The sequence below is a fragment of the Meleagris gallopavo genome, chromosome 7, assembly GCF_000146605.3.
Source record: "Meleagris gallopavo isolate NT-WF06-2002-E0010 breed Aviagen turkey brand Nicholas breeding stock chromosome 7, Turkey_5.1, whole genome shotgun sequence".
Lineage (NCBI taxonomy): Eukaryota > Metazoa > Chordata > Aves > Galliformes > Phasianidae > Meleagris > Meleagris gallopavo.
The window spans coordinates 30514964-30522030 of record NC_015017.2 but is presented as its reverse complement, the minus strand read 5'-3'; positions in this window follow the sequence as shown (position 1 = coordinate 30522030).

Here is a 7067-nt window from a genome sequence, read left to right as displayed (position 1 = left end):
TTCCAGAACTTGAAAGCATCACTCATGGTCATGTGCTATACCCGTCCTGTCCTGTCTGCTGGTGTTCGTGACTTGGTGTCAGGCACATATATATATCAGAAGATCTGTTTGTCCTGGCTCAGTTGCCTGATCTTATATTGCATCATTTTATTTGGAGAGTTTATGTAAAAATATGCTCCCTGCAACTAGCTACCCAGTGCAGGTCTCAGACTACCCTGAGTTCCAATGTATTTCTAAGATATTGCTGAAATCTGTGTATAGCTCCATGACATCCCTCAATCTTTACTGTAAGTGCCTTTTTTTCCTTTGTATTTGTTTTCACTTTGTGCTAAAAGCATGGAGTCTATTTTGATGTATCTGTCGTGCCAGTGTGGCATGGAAGGGATGGAGGATGGAATGCTGTAGCTGTATTGGATCAGCAGTATAGGCAGGGGTGATTCAGAAGTGATTTCTTCCTCCTCCTCAGCTGTCACCGAAGCCCCAGTCCTTCAGCTCATGTAGAGGAAGGATGTGCTGTAGCTTATGGCCTTCCTGTTAGCGCTGAACTGAATTGTATTCCTTTGCCTTGAATATCTTGCTGCAGATGAGAAGATGTTTTTATAAATCCTCATTGGCCGTAGCAAACTGAGAAGTTGACACCCCGGTAAGGGAGAAGGGACCCAGCAGGTGTTGGTCTGGCAAGCTCAGTTGCACATAAATGCTGCATGCCGTCCCCACCTCCAGTCCCCAAATTCTGCTTTGTATTCACATAGGAGGATGCCCACGCCGGGGCTGAGGAGGACAGAAAAGGGAAAAGAGGTACTGCAGCCTACTGCCAGCAATGTAGCCCTGCATGCGTTTAGCATGCATTAATCTCGTTTTCTTTGATTTTGCCCGCGACTGAGAATGGATAACTTTTTGCTTTTCTATTTGTGATAATGAAGTGTTCCTGATGTGGACAATTAGCAACTTTTTGTTCTTGGGAAATTATCTAGGTGTGTCACTCAGCAGCCCGCGCAGCTGCAGCTCCGACCAGCTCCGTGCCAAAGGCGCGCCGGCGAATTCGTGAAAAGAATCAGCCAGGCCTGTACTTAGTGTGGCTTTATTCAATTTCACATTTCTTTCTTTTTTTTTTTTTTCTTTTTTTCTCCCCCTATAATTTCAACTTGCTCACAAAGTGTGCGCCAAGCAAGAGACAGATAGGCAGAGTGAGAGGGCAATCACGGCTCGAGACGGCGAGTGGGGATCTGCTGTGCTGGCGGAGCCTGGGCTGCCCTTCTTGCTTTTAACATCCTGACATTTATCACGGGGTTCAGTTCCTTACAAGTATCGTTTGTCATGGAAAGAACTCCAGAGAACCCTTTGATGAAAGGTTCTTGTGGCAGGCAGATTTTTGGCCTCAAGCTATTTTAAAGGTGGGCAGAGAGAGAGAAAGAGACCAAAATCTACGTTTAAACTTCATACGATGCTGTATATTCATAACCCAATTCCTCCTTCCTTCTGCACTGGATAAATACAGCGTCTCACTGCTCTCCCATTTTTAAACTTCGTTGTGGAAGATAATCACCCAACTACATAACAACAACATCGTGCAAGCACAAGGAAGTATGTCTGAAATTTCCTTTTTATTGTAACATAAGATAGTACTTCCAAAATCCCAAACTGAATTGCTTTTCAGTGGATAAGCATCAAAAAATACATTTCCTGCTTTCGGTGAAGGTGCAATAAGGTGCTATATCAGTGTAATAGTTCAGAATGATATGCTCTACTAGTATTTTGATGAATTACATGATTATAGCTAAAATGAACACTTTCATCATGCCTGAATTAATAATGGTGGTATGATTTGGCAAGTACTCCTGCAGTGTTCTTTACCTCATCACTTCAGAAGACAGTCTTAGAGCCCATCCTTTGTCTCTACAGAACACAGGAATCCTTTACAGCTTAAAAACACAAGAGGCAAGAGAAATGTGACAGCTTTAAAAGGGAAAAAGAAACTATTGCATGCATACCTTCTCAAGCTCATCATGGCTTAATTGGTTTATTTTTCACTGCCTTATTCCAGTGTCTAAGGCACCTAACACTGTGTCAAAAAGAAAAAGATCAGTACAGTTTTTGAGTGCGAGAATAGATTTACTGTATTTTATTTCAAATAATGCGTTTCCAAATGATTCTAATGTCCTTATAAGGACATCATTTTCTGTTAGACCATCAGTTTTGCTTCAGAACTTGGGTAATCAGTTTGTTCACTTCTGAGTCTTCCATGTTAGTTGACTTATAAATGGACACACGGCGTGATTTTAGTTATTTTGAGTGAAGCCAATTTTAGGACTCCTCCGGTTGGTCCAATGCTGTGCTTTAAAATCTCCACCTGGGGAGCTTCTCCAATATTGCATGTCTGTATGTCAGTACAGCACAGAGATAAACCTGCACAGCTGATGCCATTATAGTATTACTTAGTCGATAATAAATGAAGGCTCTGAGTCTTTGCAGCTGTCATCTAGTACCTTTAATGGGAATTAATTTTAATTGAAATAATAATAATAATCAATCTGCTGTAGATAGGAAATGTAAACTTTTGCGGGCTATTGTGAAAAATGGTGATGTTCCATGTATCAGAAACATCTGGAGCAGATGTTTCTGTAATTACGACACACTTGATGATTATGCTGTGTTCAATGGCCTTTGCTGGTACCCCTTGAAGCTGGTAATATTACAAGCTTGTGCTGGTGCACTGAACTGGAAGAGAGGAGATTCTTTCTAGGGCAAGACCTGTCCTCTCTCTTTTCCCAAGTGCTTTCTGTCAACTGTTTTGTTTTTTTTTTCTTTTAGTTAATCATTATCTTCTGTGTTTGTATCAAGTAATAGTTTTGTGCCATGAAATAACTCAAGTCTGCTGATGCAGAAAGCTGAGCAAACATTCGCACACTATCTTCTGAATCTGTATTATAGGAAGAGTAATATTTGATGCAAATGAGATTGTAAGAGTTCAGTATAGATATTCTCTGAAGCTGTTCATGACTTCGTATCTTTCTATTTAAGAGATCTTATCGTTGAAGGCAAAAATGTATGGAAGAGTTTAGAGATCTGAGCTGATCACCTCAAGTGAGAGCAAAGGGAATCTGGCTCGAGAGGGCTTTACATATCTTTCAGCACATATCTTGCGCTGCTGGAAATCTCAGCATAATCCCTCTGTTGGGCCAACAGTTGCAAGTTGCAAGAGGCCGGTTGCTTGTACTGCTCAGGATTAGCCCAAATGCCAAGCAGAAACTTGGCAGAAGGAAGTTAAGCCATTTGAAATACAGGACCTCATTCTCGATTAAGATTTACCAAAAAGTCCTGTGCTGAAACATTATATGGGTGGATAAAGAGTTTTATACCCCTGCCCCCCATTTCAGTAAGACACATTCACCAGCCTCTTCCATTTCTTGTTGAGAGCAAAGTCAAACCAGATGTCTTGCTCCCTACAGTAGCCCAACTTTCGAAGTGTGTGCTTGGCACAATCTTGACTTTTGCCCCTTATCCTGTGATGGGTAGAGAAGCACCATACAAAATGCAGATGCTGTCTGGCCTCAAGGCACAAGGTGCTCCCAGGGACCTCAGATATGATAGAGAGGAAGATGGCAGCTGGGGACATTTGAGAATTGTCTGCTTGTTTTCTCCATTTCAATACTATCTCCAGCAGATTCCTCCTCCACCTGCCTTCCACCTGCCAACAGCTGTATGAGGTACTGCTCCTATCTGTTGGCCTTTTGGTCTGGGCTTGTGGTCAATAGATGCTATGTTAATTAATTTATTATTATCATTATTTTTATTATTATTGTTAATTTTTGGTGCAGGATATACTAATTTGGGGCATTCTAATAGTGTAAAGTCTGTTAACAACTTGCGTGTAGAGGTACAGACCCAATAGCCTCTGTTGTAGTTAAACAAATTGTAATTCTGAATTGATTTCTCCTATGGAAATATCAGCAATATCAATTACAATGTCACTAGAATAAAAGAGGAGGAAAAGGCCTTTTTACAAGCCTCAAGATGATCATTTATAAATAAACTAAAACAAAGAAGCCTTAACAAAAAATCCCAATAGAATCTGTCATTAATAGCCTTTGCTTTTAATCTGATGCAAATAAATCTTGCAGCTACATATCCACAGTAGAAATAACGAAGCAGACCATGCTAGAGTAGGTATGGGGGTGCAAAAGAGAAAAATGGTCTTTCTTTAATTAAGAGTATATGGTGATTTTCTGGTATTCCAAAATCAACAACTCATTCCTGCCAATTTGCTGCCAATCACCTCATACCAAAGAAGGTTTTTTTGGTTGGACTCTGCCTAGAGGTGTTGCAGGATTGCTAGAGTTTCCAAATCCAAGTGGTCATTGGAGTTTTCAGTGTTGATTCTGAGAGCTGGTCATCAGATACCAGTGCTGCAATTACGTGTGAAGCTCAAATTTTAGATCCCTTGGGAACTGCAGTGGGTTAAAGGAAATCTGAGGAAATTAATGGTTTTATGATGTTATGAATTTTTAAGATGCTTTTTGAATGGAAGCACGGATACTGTCAAAAATTTTTCTCTCTAGAGAGTGCTGTTACTTCTCAAAACAGAGGGAGACCTCGTGGCTTAGTTTAATAAATATTTATATATATATATTGAAATTTGAAAATATTTGGCAAACTGTGGTTGGGCAGATAAATGCACGTATCTGATTTAGTGACTAAGTGATTAAGGGGTAATGCCATTGCACAAAGCTATAAATCAAAGACTTTCTTACCATGAACTTCAGAGGCAGCTGAACAGGACATGGAAGGTAGAATTGCTCTTGTTACTTGTTTGTTGGAATGGCAATTTCACATGCCGTAGTGCTGTGTGCATTTTTTCTCCATTTAGAATGTTATTTTTCTACTGATTGCTCGGGATCATGCAAATGGTTTGTATTGCGTGTGGTGAACATAAATTCAAAAATCTATTTGAAAAACCCTATTAAAAAAACCTTCCTCTCGGGTGATTTCTGCATTGTAAGTGATATGAGCATCTACAGATCTCCATTGCTGGACACAATGCTGCTTGGTCTAGAAGATCATTACCAGGGAGATCTGCCAAGGCTTTTTCTGTATAATTTTTAATAACAGTAACAGAAAAATGGCACAGCCTCAAGTCTGTTCCTACAACAGAACAAACCGTGTAAGTCACAAAGTCAGCAGCTCGCTTGCCTCGTGCTTTCTGGAACGTGAAAACATTTGACCAAAATTGCACTAACTGAAGGTGAAGTGCAAAAACGAGATTTCACCCTGCCAGGAGCGAGCATTACCCCTTTGTCGTGCACATTGTAATTGCCCATCTGACGGTGAGCTCGGAGATGAACATCACCATTCTTACCCCACAGAGTACATATGCTGGAGTGCTACACGTTGTGTCAACCCACTTGGGCATGAAACATCAGTGTGCAGAGCGTTGCTAAACGCTCTTGTTTTTAGGTCATACAGATGCAGGTCATCCCGACTATTTCTCTGGACAAACTGCTAAACGCTACCTTGCTCAAAATCTGTTGGACATTGCTTGTGTGCTGCAACCAATGGTGATTTTTTTTTTTTTTTAATATAAAAAGAGATACAAGCAATAATATGAAGCTCGCTTATGAGGCCTGCTTAAAACGGTGTATAAAACAACCAAGTACAGTAAATTAAACATGATACTCATTACATAAATACAATTATATTTATCAGCCTTTTATAACCACACAAAGCATTTACCAGTAAGAGTTATTTTGGAGTAGATAATTCCCAATTAACTTTTACTACTTTATTTTTGCTAATTTAGTTAGATTTAATTTTTCAAATAAAAAAAAGAAAAAAAAAAACAACCTGTATCAAATGACATCTCTAACTATTACACTGGAGATGAGATATAATTAAAATGTTATGTATATAGAATTGCAGCTGATGGGAACCTCGGCTTAAACTCTTATTTTTGTCTTTATTTGATTGTTGCCTGCAATGCACAGATAACATGATTGAATTGCTAGATGGCTGCGTGCCCACGATGCCAGCACACTGAGCTCAGAGATGAGAAGAAAGAAAGAGCTTAGAAAAAAAAAATTACTTAGAAAATCAAGCAGGTCAAGGTCTGGCCTTATATGTGCTGAGGAGCCCTCTAAGAAGTGCTTCTCTGACTCTACAGTTCTCTTCTGTATAGCTGGTTGTGTCTTGGCTCAGCAGCTCACTTGGGCAGTGTGTCCCTCCCAGTGATCTGAGTTCTTCAGGCTCTTACCAGCTCCTTGTTTTCTTAAGGATGCTCTTGGGATGAAGGACTCTAGGGTGGGTGTCTTAATTTCACTATATTTTTTTAAAGAAATCCTTCAAAATACAATTTAGGGCAATTTGAAAAGGCTTCCAATCTAGTTTTTACTTCTATGGTTTTCGCTTTGTCTTGACAGTTATGGCTCAGAATCTGTAGCACTATTCAGTGTAGCCATCAACATCCCGCTACAGACATTCCCGTGTATCAAATTTTCCATCTGTAAAACCAGAATAATCTGAGCACACCCCCAGAGAAGGGCTGCAATGTGTGGGAAGTGCCCTGAAGCTGATCCTACAGGGCGCGTTGTGAGATGGCACCAATGCTAACATGTCCTTTAACTTGGCAGGGTTAAATGTGCTGATGGCTGTTTGCCATTGATGTGGCCACGCAGCCTTCAGATCAGGATAAGGCTTGGGGGCTCGTGGGGTCTACCCATGACATCGGGTAGACGTGCTCGGTGGTTTTTCACAGGGGGAGGTGCACTGGAAATGCACAATATTAGTAAATGAAACCTCTCTTAATTTCACCTGTCAGTAGTAATTAAAATGTAAGTGCAGCGTTGCTAATTGTGTTTTGAACAATATAATTTTAAAATAAAATAAATGCAAGCTCCAAGTGTTCAGCACAGCTCTAAGACAAGAATTAATGTGTTTCACCAGGGAAGGGGGACTTATGCTGATGGTAAGAATAGGCGCTATCTTTCTAAAGGCAGGAGCAGTTACAGACCCACTGTTCATTACTTTGGATGTGTCACATTTGCTAGTATGACAAGATGTATTATGGACGAGGA